We start from the raw sequence: 21,864 nt of genomic DNA on the forward strand, positions 1-21,864 counted from the left end.
TTTTGGGCTTCTGCATCTTTGTTTTTCACTGATTATGAACCTTCATAATTAAAGTGGGTTTCACATATACAAGATCCAGTTTCACTCAGTGGTAAAGAATCCGCCTGCAATGCAGGAGCTGTAGCAGATGTCAATTCCATCTCTGGGTCAGGAAGATCCCCTGCAGGAGAGCATGGCAACCCACTCCAGCATTCTTGCCTGGAGAATCCCCGTGAACAGAAGAGACTGGTGGGCTCACAGTCCATGGGGTGGCAAAGAGCTGGACACGACGGTGCAAGTAAACAACAGCAGACACACATTCCTAACAGAAACTCTGAAGATACTAAAAATAGATGAGAAAATTCTCAGCCTAAACAAAGGAAAACAAACAAACAAAAATCCTAGATTATAGAGCTGAATTATAAAAGGTTTTAGGCAATAAAATGTCTCCCAACACTAGTAAACAGTGTGTTCCACACAAGAGAGAGGAGTCATTTTTAATACTCACTCAATAGAAAAACATTCTAGTTACATTCATAAGTTAAAGGAAATGAAAATGTCCAGAAAACATAGTATAAAATCTATTGATCATTTTATATCTAATTAAGATGTTAAAACTGTAAGGGAATTTTTAAGAAAAAAAGTCTGTGAAAATTTAAGCAGCACCCAATGAAAAGAGTTGGACATGACTGAGTGACTGAACTGAACTGAAGCAGTCCCAATGAATGTAATTTTATTTCCTTTTTTCCATAGGCTCAAAGTAATTGACAATTAACAATGAATTTCACTTTAAAACATATTTTTCAATTTCAGCAGGATGTTTTACATTCAAATATAAGATTTTTCAAGCTAAAAAAGTATGTACCTTGCAGTGAATATTTTGTTCCACTGATTTAGACATACATAGAATCACATCGTGTATCTTTATCTTGACCACCTTTGTGGTATCACTATGCATTTAGAATCAACTGTTTGAATGTGGGGTCTGTGAAATTCTCGGGTCACATACTTTTGAAGAATAGCTTGAAGGTTTTCGAGCATTACCTTGCTAGCATGTGAAATGAGTGCAGCCATGTGGTAGTTTGAACATTGTTTGGCATTGCCCTTCTTTGGGATTGAAATGAAAACACCTTTTTCAGTCCTGAGGTCACTGCCAAGTTTTCAAAACTGGCTGGCCTATTGAGTGCACCACTTTAACAGCACCATCTTTTAGGAGTTGAAAGAGCTTAGCTAGAATTTCATCACCTCCACTAGTTTTGTTCATACTGCTGCTTCCTAAGGCCCACTTGACTTTGCACTCCTGGATGTCTGGCTCTAGGTGAGTCATCACACCATCGTGGTTATCCAGGATAATAAGATCTTTTTTTTTAATTTACAGTTCTTCTGTGTATTCTTGCTACCTCTTCTTAAACTCTTCTGTTTTAGTTAGGCCCATAACGTTTCTGTGCTTTATTGTGCCTGTCTTTGCATGAAATGTTCCCTTGGCATGTCTAATTTTCCTGAAGAGATCCCTAGTCTTTCCCATTCTACTGTGTCCCTGTGGTTCTTTGCTTTATTCAAATCCCTTGTGAGTATACATTGGAAAGGACAAATAGACTCAAGGGTTAGGCCTGGCACACACGGCACCAGAAGACCTATGAATGGAGGTTCCCAACATTGTACAGGAGGTGGTGATCAAAAGCATCCACAAGAAAAAGAATTGCAAAGAGGCAAAGTGGTTGTCTGAGGAGGCCTTACAAATAGATAAGAAGAGAAGAGAAACGTAAAGCACTCACGGAAGGATATAGCCACTGCCATACTGCCTCCCCCGCCTCCCGATCTGGGGATCACCGTCTGCTGCTCTCAGGTGCCAGGGGGAGGGGACAACCCAGACTCTCCTACTGGGAAGCCAGGGACCGGGTGTGTCTCCCTGAGGATGTGATTGTATAAATCATGCACTCACCTTTAATCATCACCTCACACTCTGCATTCGCCAAGAGACACACGGAGGACCGAGGAGACCATGGACCCTGCCACCAAGCCACACCTCTGCAGTCACCATCGTTCAGTGGACGGGCGGGCGGATGACCAGCCCCATAGGACAGGGCTGAGAATAGCCTCCACAATGCCCAGCTCCTAAACGCGCCGTCCATCAGCACCAAGGCGGCTACCGGTTTAGGCCGGTGACGGCACAGGACGTGACTGAGACGCAGCCTCCGTGACACCCAGCTCCACCCACGCGCCGTCCGGCAGCCTTGAAGCAGCTTCCGGTTCAGCCCAGTGACGTCACAGGATGTGAACGAGGAGTGGCCTCCGTAATGCCCAGCCCCTCAGTGCGTCATCCATCAGCCCCGAGGCAGTTTCCGTTTCAGGCTGGTAACATCACAGGACGTGACTGAGACGCAGCCTCCGTGATGCCCAGCTCCAGACACGTGCCATTTGTCAGCCCCGAAGCAGCTTCTGGTTCAACCTGATGACACCACCAACAAACCCGATGGCCCAGATGAAGTCGCCTGCGATGGTGTTGGTATAGCTGGCAGCTGACCCCAGGCACTGGCCCCGCACCCATGGGCAAAGGTAGTAGAGCCAGGGACCAGGCCGGGTGGATGAGGACAAGCTGCAGGTTCTCCATGAGGTTGATGCCGGCCATGAACAGCCTGCCTGGGACAAGAGAGGGGCTGCAGCTCATGGTGCCAGCTGTGGGGTCAGCCGCCTACATGTGTAGTCACTAACCCACAGAGTCATGTGACAAACCAGACCATGTGATCACTGACTCACATGGTCGGTCACCCACCCACGGAGTCACTACCTGATGTGGTGATCCCTCCACGTGGCCACCAACCCACGTGGTCACTCACCCATGGGGTCACTAACCTGCGAGGTCATGTGGTCACCTGTCCACATGATTACCCCCTCACACCATCACCCGCCTATGCAGTCACCCACTCACCAGGTCAGCAACTCACATGGTAACCCACCCTGCTGTCAGGAGCTCAAACCAGTCACCCACCCACATGGTCACCCACCCACAGGGTCACCAACCCACACATCTCCTGCCCATGTGACAAATAACCCATGGGGTCACCTGTCCACGCAGTCACCAAGCTGTGCCATCGCCCCCCAGACTCTGGCCTCTGCAGCGGTCAGAGATTCAGATGTCCGACAGAGACCCAAGTTCAGACAGCAGGGACTCACAGGGGTGTTGACTCATGAATTTCTCCTGTTACAGAGGGCAGGCGGGCTGGACAGTGACCCCAGAGATGTCCATGTCCTGACCCTGTGTGGTGGACACAATAATGTCTGCACGGATGTTCACATCCTGTCTACATCCTGACCCCCTATGGTGGACACAGTAACATCCCCAAGAATGTCCATGCCCTGTTCACCATGTGTTGAACAGAATAATGTCCCCTAATATGTCCTGTTCCATTTCTCCTCTTGAACCCAAAGCCAGCCCCTTGCGCTAGGACATGCCTGTGACTAGGTGTCCCGGTATGAAGGCGGCACTCACCTGGGTGGCTGCAGCTCTTCATGTGCTCCAGGTAGTGGATGAGGTCTAGGTGCTTCACCTGGTTCCCCCACCAGTAGGGGATACCGGGCCACAGTTCTGCATGCTGACTCATGGATGCCTCATCCTTGTATGACAGGATGACCTGCTGGCCCCGGGACCACGGCTGGCACAGAGTTGGCACCTCCTGTGGGGAGAATCATCCAGGTGCCCATGAGATGTGTGCACAGGGGTTATTGGGGTGCCTTGTGACACAATGCATCAGGTATTGGGGGTGTCCCAGAAGCTACAGCAGTGTGTGGATTATTGGGGTATCTATGAGAAGTGATGGAATGGTTATTGGGTTCTCTGTGAGAAGAGATAGTCATGGGTGGAATAATGGCATGTCTGAGTAGAGACACTAGTGGGTAGATTACTGGGGTGTCTGAGTGGAGAAGGTGATGGGTGGGTTATTGGGGTGTGTTGAGCAGTGATTGGTAGATATTTGGGGTGTTTGAGTGGAGACAGTGGTGGGTAGATTACTTGGGTGTCTTGAGCAGTGATGGGTCAATTATTGGGGTACCTGAGTGGAAACAGAGGTGGGTGGATTATTGGGATTTCTGATAGGAAATGGCAGGTGGATTACTGGGGCAACTTGAGGCGTGATTGATGGATTTTGGGAGTGCCTGAATAGAGACTGGGCAGGGTGGATTATTGGGGGTGCCTGTGACCAGTGATGGGCTGGTTACTGGGGTGTTTGAGTGGAGACAGTGGTGGGAGGATTACTGGAGTTCCGTGAGTGGCATCACCTGGAGTCTGAATCAGCTTCACACAGCGAGCAGATAGATTACAGTGAAGCCTAGTGCTCCCGCTGACAAGAGCATGGGGAGCCTGTGGCCCCTGCACACCCCACGGAAACACAGCATGTCCCCAAAGATGTTCTTGATGCAGCCCATCAGGTTCTCGTGCAGGTCCTCCATCATGCCGTCGAAGTTCCTGCATGCGAGGATAACCACCTCCTGGGGGTGGTTCTCTAGCCACTCCGAGATCTCCAGGAGGGGCGTTCTGGGAGGGAGTGGAGGAGAGGGTCCTTGTATTGAGAGACAGAGGGGCGTGGGTGGGGACTTCCCCCAGCACAGCCCCTCTACAGACGGGTTGGGGGTGCCTGACTCACAAAGACATAAAGCATGGCGCCTGCTCCCAAGGGACCCAGCCTCTTCTGAGTGGCAGTGGGGAACTGTGGCATTGCTCTGGGGGGGTCTGTGTGTGTGTGCTTCTGTGTGTGTATGTACATGCTCCTGTAGGTACAGGTGCACACGCATGTGTGCATGTGTTCAGGGTCTGTGTGTGCACGGATATGCATGTGTGTGTGTGTGTGTGTGTGCGCACAGCAGCAGAGAGCAGTGCTTATAATACTGTGTGAAGTCTGTACTCCAGGGAGCGTGGGAGGCCAGCAGGGTACATTCACAGTGAGGCCCAGGCCGGAACCTCCAAGGGTCATTAGGTTCTGTGGTGGGGGCACCGGGGGCCGAGGCCAGAGTGAAACATTAAGTGACTTGTCCAGCAGCTGAGAGAATGGACTGGACACCCCAAAACTGGTAGACACAGGAAAAGACATGTCAGGAACCTGGTTTAGCCAAATTCTGGGAGACACCCCAGAGTCCTGGGGTACAGGTGTGGGTTCAGAAATGCATGTTGGTCGGGAATTCTGAGTGACTGATGCCAGAGGTCAGCCCTCTCCTGCCAGGAGTGGATGTGTGTCTGTACCCTTAGAGATCAGTGTCTTCTAACGGGAGTGGACCTGTGTTGTCCCCTTAAAGGTCAGCTTCTCCTGCCTGAAGTGACCGTGTGTCCATCTGAGTGGATGTGTGTCCATTCCCTTAGAGGTCAGCATCTTCTAACTGGAGTGGACCTGTGTTGTCCCCTTAGAGGTCTGCCTGTCCTGCCTGGACTGGCCATATGTCCATCTGAGTGGACGTGAGCCCATCCCCTCTGAGGCCCTCCCTGTCCTGCCTGAACCAGACGTGGGTGTCCCTGGCTGGTGGACCCCCGTCCATACCCCCTGCCCCCGCCCCCACCTCCACAAGGGCTGTCGTGTACACCATGTGGCCAGAGTGCAGGTTCCCCTTGGTGCCCTCCTCTGTGTGCGCCATCCGCAGGTCCTCACGCCGGCATCCAGCTGCTTCGTGATGCTCAGCACCTGCACACAGAGGTCGGTCACCTGTGCTGGGCACAGAGGGCGGCCCCCCGCTCAGGGGCTGGGCATGCACTGAGGATGCCCAATGAGGGCCACATCGTCCACTGTGAAATCAACAGTGTTGGTGCTGCCGGGGTTGAAGCCCTGCTTCTGGGAACAGGGTCTCCAGGGTCACTGGTCACATGGAGCACACAGCCCGGGTCCAGATTGTGGTCTTGGGCGGGGGGGGGTGTTCCTGCAGAGTCCAGCCTCATCCTCCTCTCAGGCAGTCCCTGGGTGGAAGCGCCCTGTGGGTTCACCAGCCCAGGCTCCAAACACCCAAGTTGGACCCTTGGACATGAGAACACACAAGACCCACAAAGTCTGTGCCCACCCCCAGAAACAGTACTAGGAAAGGCAAGAAGGAATCAAGCGGGGAGAACGAAAGGAAGAAACATCTGTCCACCACACAAATAAGACAGGAAAACGCAAAAAATAACTTTAACATAAATTGAAAAGTGAAAGTTGTTCAGTTGTTTCCAACTCTTTTCTATCCAGTGGACTGTAGCCCACCAGACCCCTCTGTCCATGGAATTATCCAGGCAAGATTACTGGAGTGGGTTGCCATTCCCTTCTCCAGGAGGTCTTCCCAACCCAGGAATCGAACCCATGTCACCAGCATTGCAAGCAGATTCTTTACCAACTGAACCACCAGGGCAGCCCAAATATAAATTTGTAGCAGAAAATGTACTGTGTCCTCTACAAGGAGTCATAATGGAAAAACAAGAAAACATAAGGATAAAAAAAAGGGAAAGAAAATAATAGATTCTCTCCATCCAAAATAAAAGAAAAAGCAAAAAACTAACATTAACATAAACTAGTAGCAGAAAATGGTACTGTGTTCTCTGTAGAGAATCATGACAGAAAAAAAAGATATGAGAATAAAACATGGGGAAAAAATGGGCAAGGAAGTCACAGCACCCCCACCCAATCCAAATTAAAAGAAAAAGCAAAGACTCATATGAATATTGTCAGCTACACACAGGCACTTGCCATCCACCTCTACAAGGATTAAATTAGGTGCTGCTGCAGCAAATGACCTTCAACACCCCCTGAAAGACCACCATCCATGTCCCCCACCCCGCACACAGCCCACTTCTCCTTGGCAGCCATACCACTTGAGACCCCGGCACAGAGGCCCCCCAGGATGGAGGGACCCTGCCCTGGAGGGACATAGAACAGAGAGACCCTGGCACCAAGGGACCCTCAGAGCAGAGGGACCCCAGTCCTGCAGGACTCCCGGGTTCTGGTGGATGCCCTACTGCTCGCTCCCTCCTCTGGGTGTGAGCTCTTAAGGCCAGGCTGCAGGCACCTGATGCAAGCAGGAATGAGGTTTGCCCATATTCCAGCCCTGGCTCTCTGCCCATCAGATCCCCTGAGAAGGATTCCAGCAGCCGGGGATCTCCCAGGAGGAAGCAATTACACAAGGCAAGAGCTGTGCTTTACAGCCATCTGTCCCCTCCAGGTGGGCCCCTGCTCCTGGGGGCACCTGGGCCCAGGTGGGTTCTCTACATCAGTCTACTGCATGAGGTCACACGGGGCCTCCTCCAGTGTCTCACAGCGGGCCGGCAGGGGCAGAACCTGACCTCACCGGCACGCGCCCCACCTGCTCACCTGAGTGGGCTGAGAACTCAGGGGGCGTGGCAGACTCACAGGAGGAAGCGCCATCAGGGTGTGCAGGGGCACCTGGCTTGCTCCCTGGGGTGCTGTCCGAGGCCTCGTGGCTGGGTGGCACTACTGCTGAACACTCCTGAATCTGCACTGGGAAAGCAGACAGCTGGGGTTCAGAGACAAGGAAGAGAGGACAGGTGACCCACACCTATGTGCCTGGGAGATGGGAGAGTGTCTTGCAAGTACAGGATTGGTGTCCACAGGTGATGGGACATTATTCCTCCCATCACAGTGAACCCACCACCATCTCAGGCCAGTGCAAATGGGAAGATGAAGCGCTTGTGACACCCTGACCCGGATTCTGATGGAACAGAGGTCCAGGGATGTGGAGACAGGACGACTCGGGAGTGGGCAGGTGACCTGTGCTAGGTGGAGAGTTGTGGAAAGGACACCCAGGAGGCAGGTGACCTGTACTATGGGGAGGTCTCCTCTGTGAGGGGAAGACAGACACACACCCTCAGGTGTCCCCAGGATGGTGACACAGACACACCAAAGGAGCCCTATGTGGCGGGGCACACACATCCACAGGGGTCCCCACGGTGCAGTGCTTGGGGTTCTGACATACTGTTTTGCTGTGTGTTCTACTTGCATCTCGTTGACTATTCGGATTAGAGAAGAGAATTTTATTCTGAAGGGTTATTGTGAAGAGGAAAGGGGACTATTACAGGAGGATGAGCTCTTCAGGGAGAAGGACTATTATTCTAGAGGGGGGATGATTACATAGAGGTAGGACTTTATTTGTACAAGGGGCAACATTACTGTAGAGAGCTGACTAATATGATAGAGGGGAGATACAACAATAAATAGGGCTATGACCATGTAGGGGGGATGTCACTGTGGAGAACGTGAAAGTTGATCAGTCATGTCTGACTCTAGACAGGCCATGGAATTCTCTAGGCCAGAATACTGGAGTGCATAACCTTTCCCTTCTCCAGTGGATCTTCCCAACCCAGGGACTGAAGCCAGGTCTCCCACAATGCAGGCGGAATCTTTACCAGCTGAGCCACCAGGGAAGCCCTACTGTGGAGAGGGGGTTCATAATCAAGGAGGACCCTTACTGTAGTGGGGGACTATTACTGTGGAGGGGGGAAAGTTATAATAGGATGACTCTGATACCATGGGTCTTGTGTGTCCTCATGTCCAAGGGTCCAGCTTGGGTGTTTGGAGCCTGGGCTGGTGAACCCACAGGGTGCTTCCACCCAGGGACTGCCTGAGAGGAGGGTGAGGTAGGACTCTGCAGGAACAGCCACCCCAAGACCACAATCTGGACCCGGGCTGTGTGCTCCACATGACCAGTGACCCTGGAGACCCTGTTCCAGAAGCAGGACCTCAACCCTGGCAGCACCAACACTGTTGATTTCACAGTGGACGATGTGGCCCTCATTGGGCATCCTCAGTGCATGCCCAGCCCCTGAGCGGGGGGCCGCCCTCTGTGCCCAGCACAGGTGACCGACCTCTGTGTGCAGGTGCTGAGCATCACGAAGCAGCTGGATGCCGGCGTGAGGACCTGCGGATGGCGCACACAGAGGAGGGCACCGAGGGGAACCTGCACTCTGGCCACATGGTGTACACGACAGCCCTTGTGGAGGTGGGGGTGGGGGCAGGGGGTATGGACAGGGGTCCGCCAGCCAGGGACACCCACGTCTGGTCCAGGTAGGACGTGGAGGGCCTCGGAGGGGATGGGCTCACGTCCACTCAGATGGACATATGGCCAGTCCAGGCAGGACAGGCAGACCTCTAAGGGGACAACACAGGTCCACTCCCGTTAGAAGACACTGATCTCTAAGGGTACAGACACACATCCACTCCTGGCAGGAGAGGGCTGACCTCTGGCATCAGTCACTCAGAATTCCCGACCAACATGCATTTCTGAACCCACACCTGTACCCCAGGACTCTGGGGTGTCTCCCAGAATTTGGCTAAACCAGGTTCCTGACATGTCTTTTCCTGTGTCTACCAGTTTTGGGGTGTCCAGTCCATTCTCTCAGCTGCTGGACAAGTCACTTAATGTTTCACTCTGACCTCGGCCCCCGGTGCCCCCACCACAGAACCTAATGACCCTTGGAGGTTCCGGCCTGGGCCTCACTGTGAATGTACCCTGCTGGCCTCCCACGCTCCCTGGAGTACAGACTTCACACAGTATTATAAGCACTGCTCTCTGCTGCTGTGCGCACACACACACACACACACACATGCATATCCGTGCACACACAGACCCTGAACACATGCACACATGCGTGTGCACCTGTACCTACCAGAGCATCTACATACACAGAAACACACACACACACACACACATACACACACCCAGAGCAATGCCACAGCTCCCAACACACACACACACACACACACACACACCCAGAGCAATGCCACAGCTCCCCACGGCCACTCAGGAGAGGCTGGGTCCCTTGGGAGCAGGCACCATGCTTTATGTCTTTGTGTGTCAAGACCCCCAACCCGTCTGTAGAGGGGCTGTGCAGGGAGAAGTCCCCACCCACACCCCTCTGTCTCTCACTACAAGGCCCTTCTCCTCCACCCCCACCCAGAATGCCCTCACAGAGATCTCGGAGTAGCTGGAGAACCACCCCCAGGAGGTGGTCATCCTGGCATGCAGGAACTCCGAGGGCATGATGGAGAACCTGCACTAGTACCTGATGGGCTGCATCAAGAACATCTTTGGGGACATGCTGTGTTTCCGTGGGGTGTGCAGGGGCCACAGGCTCCCCATGCTCCTGGCAGCGGGAGCACTAGGTTTCACTGTAATCCGACTATCTGCTCGCTGCATGAGGCTGATTCAGATACCAGGTGACGCCGCTCACGGAACCCAAGTAATCCTCCCACCACTGTCTCCACTCAAACACCCCAGTAACCAGCCCATCACTGGTCACAGGCACCCCCAATAATCCACCCTGCCCGGTCTCTATTCAGACACTCCCAAAATCCATCAATCACGCCTCAAGAGCCCCAGTAATCCACCTGCCATTTCCTATCAGAAATCCCAATAATCCACCCACCTCTGTTTCCACTCAGGTACGTACCCCAATAATTGACCCATCACTGCTCAAGACACCCAAGTAATCTACCCACCACTGTCTCCACTCAAACACCCCAAATATCTACCAATCACTGCTCAAGACACCCCAATAACCCACCCATCACCTTCTCCACTCAGACACCCCAGTAATCTACCCACTAGTGTCTCTACTCAGACATGCCATTATTCCACCCATGACTGTCTCTTCTCACAGAGAACCCAATAACCAGTCCATCACTGCTCATAGACACCCCAATAATCCACACACTGCTGTAGCTTCTGGGACACCCCCAATACCTGATGCATTGTGTCACAAGGCACCCCAATAACCCCTGTGCACACATCTCATGGGCACCTGGATGATTCTCCCCACAGGAGGTGCCAACTCTGTGCCAGCCGTGGTCCCGGGGCCAGCATACAAGGACGAGGCATCCATGAGTCAGCATGCAGAACTGTGGCCCGGTATCCCCTACTGGTGGGGGAACCAGGTGAAGCACCTAGACCTCGTCCACTACCTGGAGCACATGAAGAGCTGCAGCCACCCAGGTGAGTGCCGCCTTCATACCAGGACACCTGGTCAAACGCATGTCCTAGCACATGGGGCTGGCTTTGGGTTCAAGAGGAGAAATGGAACAGGACATACTGGGGGACGTTATTCTGTTCACCACCTGGGGACCATGGCATGGACATCCTTGGGGATGTTACTGTGTCCACCATAGGGGGTCAGGATGTAGACAGGATGTGAACATCTGTGTGGACATTATTGTGCCCACCACACGGGGTCAGGACGTGGACATCTCTGGGGTCACTGTCCAGCCCGCCTGCCCTCTGTAACAGGAAAAATTCATGAGTCAACACCCCTGTGAGTCCCTGCTGTCTGAACTTTGGTCTCTGTCAGACATCTGAATCTCTGACCACAGAGGAGGCCAGAGTCTGGGTGGGTGATGGCACAGCTTGGTGACTGCGTGGGCAGGTGACCCATGGGTTACTGGTCACATGGGCAGGAGATGTGTGGGTTGGTGACCGTGTGGGTGGGTGACCGCGTGGGTGGGTAAGTGTGTGGGTGGGTGACTGGTTTGAGTTCCTGCCTGCAGGGTGGGTTACCATGTGAGTTGCTGACCTGGTGAGTGGGTGACCGCGTGGGTGGGTGATGGTGTGAGGGGGTAATCTTGTGGACAGGTGACCGCATGACCTCACAGGTTAGTGACCCCATGGGTGGGTGACCAATCATGTGAGTCAGTCACCACAAGGTTTGGTTGGCCACATGACTCCATGGGTTAGTGACTGCACACGTGGGCACCAGACCCCACATCTCGCACCATGAACTGCAGCCCCTCTCTTGTCCCAGGCAGGCTGTTCATGGTCGGCATCAACCTCACAGAGAACCTGCACTTTGTCCTCATCCACCCGGCCTGGTCCCTGGCTCCACTACCTTTGCGCATGGGTGCGGGGCCACTGCCCGGGGTCAGCTGCCGGCTATACGAACACCATCGCAGGGGACTTCATCTGGGCTGTCGGGCTTGTTGGTGATGTCATCAAGTTGAACCGGAAGCTGCTTCGGGGCTGACGGACGGTGTGTGTGTGGAGCTCGGCAGCGCGGAGGCTGCATCTCAATCACGTCCTGTGATGTGACCAGCCTGAACTGGAAGCCGCCTCGGGGCTGACGGATGGTGCACTGAGCGGTTGGGCATTGCGGAGGACGCACCTGGTTCACATCCTGTGACGTCACTGGGCTGATCCGGAAGCTGCTTCGAGGCTGACGGACGGCGCGTAGGTGGAGCTGGGCATTGTGGAGGCCGCGTCTCAGTCACGTCGTGTGATGTTACCAGCCTGAAACGGAAACCGCCTCGGGGCTGAAGGACAGCACACTGAGGAGCTGGGCATTGCCGAGGCCGCTCCTCATTCGCATCCTGTGACGTCACTGGGCTGAACCGGAAGCTGCTTCGAGGCTGACGGACAGCGCGTGGGTGGAGCTGCGTATCGCGGAGGCTGCGTCTCAGTCACATCCTGTGCCATCACCGGCCTAAACGGGAAGCCGCCATGGGGCTGACGGACGGCGCGTTTAGGAGCTGGGCATTCCGGAGGCTATTCTCAGCCCTGTCCTGAGGGGCTGGTCATCCGTCCGCCCATCCACTGAACGATGGTGACTGCAGAGGTGTGGCTTGGTGGCAGGGTCCATGGTCTCCTCGGTCCTCCGTGTGTCTCTTGGCGAATGCAGAGTGTGAGGTGATGATTAAAGGTGAGTGCATGATTTATACAATCACATCCTCAGGGAGACACACCCGGTCCCTGGCTTCCCAGTAGGAGAGTCTGGGTTGTCCCCTCCCCCTGGCACCTGAGAGCAGCAGACGGTGATCCCCAGATCGGGAGGCGGGGGAGGCAGTATGGCAGTGGCTATATCCTTCCGTGAGTGCTTTACGTTTCTCTTCTCTTCTTATCTATTTGTAAGGCCTCCTCAGACAACCACTTTGCCTCTTTGCAATTCTTTTTCTTGTGGATGCTTTTGATCACCACCTCCTGTACAATGTTGGGAACCTCCATTCATAGGTCTTCTGGTGCCGTGTGTGCCAGGCCCAACCCTTGAGTCTATTTGTCCTTTCCAATGTATACTCACAAGGGATTTGAATAAAGCAAAGAACCACAGGGACACAGTAGAATGGGAAAGACTAGGGATCTCTTCAGGAAAATTAGACATGCCAAGGGAACATTTCATGCAAAGACAGGCACAATAAAGCACAGAAACGTTATGGGCCTAACTAAAACAGAAGAGATTAAGAAGAGGTAGCAAGAATACACAGAAGAACTGTAAATTTAAAAAAAAAGATCTTATTATCCTGGATAACCACGATGGTGTGATGACTCACCTAGAGCCAGACATCCAGGAGTGCAAAGTCAAGTGGGCCTTAGGAAGCAGCAGTATGAACAAAGCTAGTGGAGGTGATGAAATTCCAGCTGAGAGCTTTCAACTCCTAAAAGATGGTGCTGTTAAAGTGGTGCACTCAATAGGCCAGCCAGTTTGGAAAACTTGGCAGTGACCTCAGGACTGAGAAAGGTCAGTTTTCGTTTCAATCCCAAAGAAGGGCAATGCCAAACAGTGTTCAAACTACCACATGGCTGCACTCATTTCACATGCTAGCAAGATAATGCTCAAAATCCTTCAAGCTAGGCTTCAACAGTATGTGATCTGAGAACTTCACAGACCCCACATTCAAACAGTTGATTCTAAATGCACAGTGATACCACAAAGGTGGTCAAGGTAAAGACACACAATGTGACTTTATGTCTAAGTCAGTGAAACAAAATAGTCACTGCAAGGTACAAACCTTTTTAGCTTGAAAAATCTTATATTTGTATATAAAACATCCTGGTCAAATTGAAAAATATGTGTTAAAGTGAAATTCATTCTTAATTGTCAATTACTTTGAGCCTATGGAAAAAAGAAAATAAAATTACATTCATTGGGACTGCTTCAGTTCAGTTCAGTCACTCAGTCATGTCCAACTCTTTTCATTGGGTGCTGCTTAAATTTTCACAGACGTTTTTTCTTAAAAATTCCCTTACTGTTTGTTTTTTTTTCATTTATTTTTATTAGTTGGAGGCTAAAATTAGATATAAAATGATGAGTAGATTTTATACTATGTTTTCTGGGCATTTTCATTTCCTTTAACTTATGAATGTAACTAGAATGTTTTTCTATTGAGTGAGTATTAAAAATGACTCCTCTCCCTTATGTGTTTACACTAGTGTTGGGAGACATTTTATTGCCTAAAACCTTTTATAATTCAGCTCTACAATCTAAGTTTTTTGTTTGTTTGTTTTCCTTTGTTTAGGCTGAGAATTTTCTCATCTATTTTTAGTATCTTCAGAGTTTCTGTTAGGAATGTGTGTCTGCTGTTGTTTACTTGCACCGTCATGTCCAGCTCTTTGCCACCCCATGGACTGTGAGCCCACCAGTCTCTTCTGTTCACGGGGATTCTCCAGGCAAGAATGCTGGAGTGGGTTGCCATGCTCTCCTGCAGGGGATCTTCCTGACCCAGAGATGGAATTGACATCTGCTACAGCTCCTGCATTGCAGGCGGATTCTTTACCACTGAGTGAAACTGGATCTTGTATACGTGAAACCCACTTTAATTATGAAGATTCATAATCATTGAAAAACAGAGAAACCCAAAGAAGCATTTATCTTTAACCAATTAATAATAAGAAAAAAACCTTCATTTCAATTTGCCTTTGTTTATTTTTTCAATTAAATTTTCATTGAAGAATAATTACTTTCCAGAATTTTGTTGTTTTCTGTCAAACCTCAAGATAACAGTCTTTCTTAACTCATAGTTTCTCTTCAATATCATCTTATTCTGTGTAAATAACTTCTTTTAACATTTCTTACAGACAAGGTATCTGCTGAGAATGAATTCCCCAATGTTTTGTTCATATGAAAATATCTCCTTCTCCTTTGTTTTTGAAGGATAATATTCCTGGATGTAGAAGTTAATTTCAGTAGTTAAAAAAAAAAGTTCTATTCATTGACATGATGTATCTGTACCATGAATTTACTAGTTAAGCTGTATAATTCATTGATTTGTAACTTATTCATAGGTTGAATAACCATAACCACAGCCTCATTCTAGAATATTTTCATCACTCCAATGGGAAACACTCTCCAGTTGGCAGTCATTTTCCATTTCCCCCTTCATCTGGGCCCTTGCATTCACTCCTCTATTTTTGGTCTTTAGAGAATTACCTAATCGTGTTCACACGAACAGAATATGCAATACACAGCGTTTTGTTCCTGGCTTCTTTTAATTAACATTATCTTTTCAGAGCTCTAGCATGTTATAAGTTTTATAAGAACTCCATTCTTTTGATGGCCAAATAATTTTGTATTGCATGTTTTATTTATTCACCAGTTGATGGACGTTTGAGTTATTTCAATGTTTTTTCCTTTTTTTAGTTTATTTCTTTTTAAAGTTTATTTATTTTTAATTTAATAATTGAAAATTTTAAAATTTAATGGCTTTTCCTGCATCTATTTAGGTTATCATATAATTTTTAGCTTTCCTTTGGTTAATATGGTGTGTCACATTGATTGATTTGCGAATATTGAAGAATCCTTGCATCCCTGGAATAAAGCCAGCTTGATCATGGTTTTTGATGTGTTGTTGAATTCTGTGTGCTAAAATTTTGCTGAGGACTTTTTGCATCTATGTTCATCAGTGATATTGGCCTGTAGTTTTCTTATTTGATCTTGTCTTTGTCTGGTTTTGGTATCAGGGTGATGGTAGTCTTGTAGAATGAGTTTGGAAGTGTTCCTTTCTCTGAAGTTTTTTTGAGAGAATTTTAGAAGGATAGGCATTTGCTCATCTCTGAATGTTTGATGGAATTCTCCTGTGAAGCCATCTGGTCCTGAGCTTTTGCCTTTTGGGAATTTGTTGATCACAGCTTCGATTTGGAGCTTGTAATTGAGTGGTTCATAATTTCTATTTCTTCCTGTTTCAGTCTTGGAAGATTGAGCTTTTCTAAGCATCTGCCCATTTCTTCCAGGTTATCCATTTTATTGCCATAGAGTTGTTCATAATAGTCTCTTACAATCCTTTGTGTTTCTGCATTTTCTGTTGTAATCTCTCCTTTTCCATTTCTAAGTTTGTTGATTTCATTCTTCTATTTTTCTCGATGAATCTGGCTAAAGGTTTGTCAATATTATCTTCTCAAAGAACCAGCTTTTAGCTTATTAATCTTTGCTATTGTTTCTTTCAATTATTTTTCATTTATTTCAGCTCAGATCTTTATGATTTTTTCCCATGTACTAATTTTGGCTGTTTTTTTTCTTGCTGTTGTTATTGTTCTTCGTCATCAGTTGTTTTAGGAGTCAATTGAGGTTGTCTATTCGATGCTTTTCTTGTTTCTTGAGTTCAGATTGTATTGCTATAAACTTCCCTCTTAGAACTTCTTTTCCTGCCTCCCATAGATTGTGAGTTGCCATGTTTTCTTTGTCATTGTTTTCTAGAAAATTTTTGATTTCCATTTTGGCTTCTTCAGCAACCTGTTGGTTATTTAGAAACGTGTTGTTTCATCTCCATGTGTTTGTGTTTCTTACAGTTTTCTTTTTTTCTTCTAATTGATATCTAGTCTCAGTGTTGTGGTCAGAGAAGATGCTTGATACAATTTCAATTTTGTTCATTTTACTGAGGTTTGATTTGGGACCCGAGATGTGGTCTCTCCTGGAAAATATTCCCTGTGCACATGAGGAGAAGGTGCATTCTTCTCCATTTGGATGGCATGTCCTGAAGATATCAATGAGATTCATCTCATCTCATGTATCATTTAAGACATGTGTTTCTGCATTAATTTTCTGTTTTGATGATCTGTCCATTGGTGTGAGTGGGGTGTTAAAGTTGACTATGATTGTTTACTGTCAGTTTCTCTTTTAATGTCTGTTAGTGTCTGTCTTATGTATTGAGGTGCTCCTGTGTTGGGGGCAGAGATGTTTACATTTGTTATGTCTTCATCTTGTATTGATCCCTTCATCACTATGTAGTGTCCTTCCTTATCTATTGTAATCTTCTTTAGTTTAAGGTCTGATATGAGGATTGCCATTCCATCTTTCTTTTGATTCCCATTTGCATGGCATATATGTTTCCATCCTGTCACTTTCAGTCTGTATGTGTCTTTAGGTCTGAAGTGGGTTTCTTGTAGACAACATGCACATGGGTCTTTTTCTTTTAAATTGATGTATTTATTTTAATTGGAGGCTCGTTACTTTGCAGTATTGTGGTGGATTTGCCATATATGGAGTTGAATCAGCCATGGGAGTACATGTCTTGCCCATCCTGAAATCCCTACCACTTCTCTCCCCATCCAATCCCTCAAGGTTTCCCCAGTACAGAGGCTTTGAGTGCCCTATGTCATGCATCAAAGATGGACGGGTGATCTATTTCACATATCATAACATACATGTTTTGATGCTAGTCACTCAAATCATCTCACCCTGGCCTTCTCCCACAGAGTCCAAAAGTCTCTTCTTTATATCTGTGTCTCTATTGCTGCCTCGTGTATGCAGTCATCATTATTATATTTCAAGTTTCCATAGATATGTGTTAATATACTCTATGGGTGTTTCTCCTTCTGACATACTTCACTCTGTATAATAGGCTCCAGTTTTACACTTTCTCGTACTGCATTTGATTCTTTCATCCATTTTGAATTTATTTTTGTGTATCATGTTAGAAAGCATTCTAGTTTCCTTCTTTTACATTTGGTAGACCAGTTTTCCCATCACCACTTGTTAAAGAGATTGTCTTTTCTCCATTGTATATTTTTGCATCCTTTGTTAAAGATACGGTGTCTGTGGGTGCATGGGTTTATCTCTGAGCTTTCTCTTCTGTTCCATTGATCTATATTTCTGTCTTTGTGCCAGTACCATACTGTCTTGATGACTGTAGCTTTGTAGTATAGTCTGAAGTCAGGCAGATTGATTCCTCCTCTTCCATTCTTCTTTCTCAAGATTGCTTTGGCTCTTCGAGGTTTTCTGTATTTCAGTCCACATTGTAAAATTATGTGTTCTTGTTCTCTGAAAAATACCATTGATAGCTTGATAGGGATTGCATTCAATCTACAAGTGCCTTGGGTAGTATACTCATTATCACTATGTTGACTCTTCAGATCCATGAACAAGGTATATTTTGCCATCTATTTCTGTCATCTTTGATTTCATTCATCAGTGTCTTAATGTTTTCTATATTTAGGTCTTTTGTTTCTTTAGGTAGTTTTATTCCTAAGTATGTCATTCTTTTCACCGCAATGCTGAAAGGGATTGCTTCTTCATTTCCCTTTCTGTTTTCTCATTGTTAGTGTATCGAAATGCAAAGGATTTATGTGTATTAATTTTATATCCTGCAACTTTTCTGTATTCATTGATTAGCTCTAGTCATTTTCTGGTGGTGTCTTTAGGGCTTTCTGTGTAGAGGATCATGTTATCTGCGAACAGTGAGAGTTTTATTTCTTCTTTTCCAATCTGGATACCCTTTAATTTTTTTCTTCTCTCATTGCTATGGCTAAAGCTTCCAGAACTATGTTGAATAGTAGTGGTGAGAGTGGGCAATCTTGTCTTGTTCCTGACTTTAGGGGAAATGCTTTCAATTTTTCACCTTTGAGGATAAAGTTTGCTATGATTTTATCATATATGACTTTAATTATGTTGATTCGTGTTCTTTCTGTGCCTGCTTTCTGGAGTGTTTCTGTCAAAAATGCATGAATTTTGTCATAGGGTTTCTCTACATCTATGGAGATAACCATATGATTTTTATCTTTCAGTTTGTTAATGCAATTTATCACATTGATTGATTTGCAAATATTGAAGAATCCTTGCATCCCTGGAATAAACCCACTTGGTCATGATGTCTGACCTTTTGGATATGTTGTTGGATTCTGTTTGCTAGAATTTGTTGAAGATTTTTCCTGTATGTTCATCAGTGATATTGGCCTGTAGTTTTCTTTTTTTGTGGCATCTTTGTCTGGTTTTGGGATTAGGGTGATGGGGGCCTCATGAAATGAGTTTGGGGGTTTACCTTGTGCAATAATTTGGAAGAGTTTGAGTAGGATAGGTGTTAGCTCTTTAATTGTTTGGTGGAATTCACCTGTGAATCCAACTGGTCCTGGGCTTTTGTTTGTCCAAAGATTTTTTATTACAGTTTCAATTTCCATGCTTTTGATGGGTCTGGTAAGATTTTCTGTTTCTTCCTGGTTCAGTTTTGGAAGGTTATACTTTCTAAGAATTCGTCCATTTCTTCCTGCTGCTGATAGTAGTCTCTTGTGATCCTTTGTATTTCTGTGTTGTTTGTTGTGATTTCTCCATTTCCATTTCTAATTTTGTTGACTGGTTTGATTCTTCTCCCTTTTTTTCCTGATGGGTCTGGCTAGTGGTTTGTCAATTTTGTTTATCTTCTCAAAGATCCAACTTTTTGTTTTGTAAATCTTTACTATTGCTGCATTCATTTCTTTTTCATTTATTTTGGCTCTGATTTTTATGATTTCTTTCCTTCTACTAACTTAGGGTTTGGATTTTTTAACTTATTTTTCAACCTGCTTTAGGTATAGTGTTACACTGTCTCTTTGATGTTTTTCTTGTTTGTTGAAGTAGGCTTGTATTGCTATCAACTTCCCTCTTAGCACTGCTTTTACTGATTCCTGTAGGTTTTGGAAGCAGACAGCCCATAAACTAGAGAACAATTATCCCAAAGAAGTCCTCCCACTGTTATGAAATTTCTAGCACCTAAAACAGATTTGCACCCTGTGAATCCAGCAGAGGGACTGAGAACTCCCAGCGTATTTGATTCTGGAGGCCAGTGGGTTTGGTTACGGAACTTCCACAGGACAAGGGAAACAGACACTTGGAAGGCACAGACACAACCTTGTGTGCACCAGGACCCAGGAGCAAGGAGCAGGGAGGCCACGAGAGAGGCCAGTGAGTGTTCAGGAGTCTCTGGTGGAGGCGTGTGTCGACAGTGGCCTGCCATGGCTTCAGGAGCACTGACTGTAACAGTCCTGGCATAAGTCCTTTTGAATGAGGTCGCCATGACCACCATGGGCATCACTGTTTCTTCATGAAATATGGAATTCTTTGTATTTCTCACACATAAACCAGACAGTTTTCCACCATGAAATATGGAATTCTCTGTATCTCTTATATAAAAATCTGGGTGCTAATACTCTTTCATAAAGTTGGGCTTCTCTGTATTTCACATTTGAAGATCAGAATGGGGAATTTCCCATAAGAACTATGGAAATCTCTGTATTTCGTGTGAACCACTGGTTCTCAGGTACTGAAACATGTGTTCTCTGTTACGGTTCTGTCCCTGTGCCTCGCACGTGTGCGTGTACAGGCGTATGTTCATGTCGCCTGTGTTTGTGGGTGGTGCATGGTCCTGGCCCACTGCAGACGCAGAGATGAGGGTGACAGAACATGAGACGTGGAACAACCAGTAGACGAGGCCCAAGGCATCCACAGCCTAGGGGAGAGACTGGTCCACGCATCTGTGTGGTGCCCATGCCCAGGACAGCAATGAAGGAAGGATGGCCAGGGACAGCTCCTGACAGTGGGTCCACAAATCTGCAATTAGATAAAGAGACATAAACAAGCTCACAATTTCTGCTGTGTTGTTTTGTCTGTGTTGTTAAGCAGGGGTAGAGGGTTTGAGGAGTCACCCAGAGTAGATCAAGTGGTGTGGGGCTTTAATACCGCTGCCTGTGGACCCCTCCATCTGTGGGGCATTGGCTGCCATGGGAATGGTGGTATGCCTCCTGCAGGACCCAGGATTGTGAAGAGACCAAGGTCCTTGAGAAAAGGGTAGAGACTGGGAGGAGGAGGCAAGAAAAGAGAGCCTGCCTCACTGGAGACTTACTTCTGCCACACATGTGAGAAGGAGATAGCTGAAGGTCCTGGGCTAGTGCTGCCTAGCATCAGCCTGACAGCCAGCACCCTCCCGTCCCCAGGGTGGCACACATTGGCACCATGCGAGACAAATGACGTGCTAAGGTAAGCGCTCGGTTCGCAAGCCCAGGCATCCCAGGAGAGGCACGGCATGGGTATGGCCTCCATCCGGGCACTTCCTGGTAAATGGCCGTGCAGAAAGGTGAGAAAAGCAATGGTGTGGGGTACATGTGTGTGCCCCTGTGCTGGTGTGTGTCTGTGAGGGAGAGAACAGCGATGAAGCACGGTTGGTGGGCCGTTTGTATGCAGGGACCCTGGGGCAGTGAGAGACAGTTGGCAGTTCAGAGCCTGCTGGTTTTCAGGCTCCAGGGGTTCGTGCATAGCAGTCCTGCAAAAGAGGCCCCATTGCTTGCTCCAGAAGTTTTGACATTAATTTCCTCCTTTCTTGGCAGTTTCCTCCTTGGCCATGGAGGGCAAAGGGTTAAAGGTGTCAGTCTGCACCTGAAGGAGAGTCCTGAACGCCTCACAGGAGCACAACCTCTGCTTTCTTCATGGAGTGCCTGGGGGAGACCTGCACCACGTGACTCTCACAGGGACCCTGGATTCTAAGTGAGTGTCTTGGATGTCCCCCGGCCCAACCATTAGCTGGGTTCGGTGGCCCACACTGAGTAGAAGAGTTAGGGAATGCCTGAGCTGTAGGCAGACCTACCACAGCCGAGCGAGGGCAGCAGAAAGAGAGCCTTGCCATTCAGCAAGTCAGTGAGGCCTGGTGGAATCAACCCCTCTTGGTGCATTTAGAAGAGGAATGCTGCTTCCTGTACACGGGAGAGGAGAGCTGTGGGCGTAGGGTGGGCAGACATGCCAGGGTGCCGTTCGTGTGGGGCTCTCTGTCTGCTGCTAGTAGTCAACTGTAGAGCCGACAGGAAGGGAGGCCAGCTTACCATTTCAGCTGTGCGTTCACTGCTTCATTTTGTCAGAGCCCCTCTGGAGCCATGTGCAGCTTCTTCACGGCACTGTATCAGAGTCAGAAGCCTGTCACATTCTCTTTGACC

At 48.1% G+C, this 21,864-nt stretch overlaps 2 pseudogenes; one reads left to right on the top strand and one right to left on the bottom strand.

The window, feature by feature from the left end:
- Nucleotides 1–2,400: 2,400 nt before the first annotated feature.
- On the bottom strand, nucleotides 2,401–8,490 carry LOC122689435 (annotated as a pseudogene).
- A 150-nt stretch (nucleotides 8,491–8,640) lies between these two features.
- Nucleotides 8,641–11,953, top strand: LOC122689437 (annotated as a pseudogene).
- The last annotated feature ends 9,911 nt before the right edge of the window (nucleotides 11,954–21,864 follow it).

This window comes from Cervus elaphus, chromosome X (assembly GCF_910594005.1).
Source record: "Cervus elaphus chromosome X, mCerEla1.1, whole genome shotgun sequence".
In the NCBI taxonomy this organism is placed as follows: domain Eukaryota; kingdom Metazoa; phylum Chordata; class Mammalia; order Artiodactyla; family Cervidae; genus Cervus; species Cervus elaphus.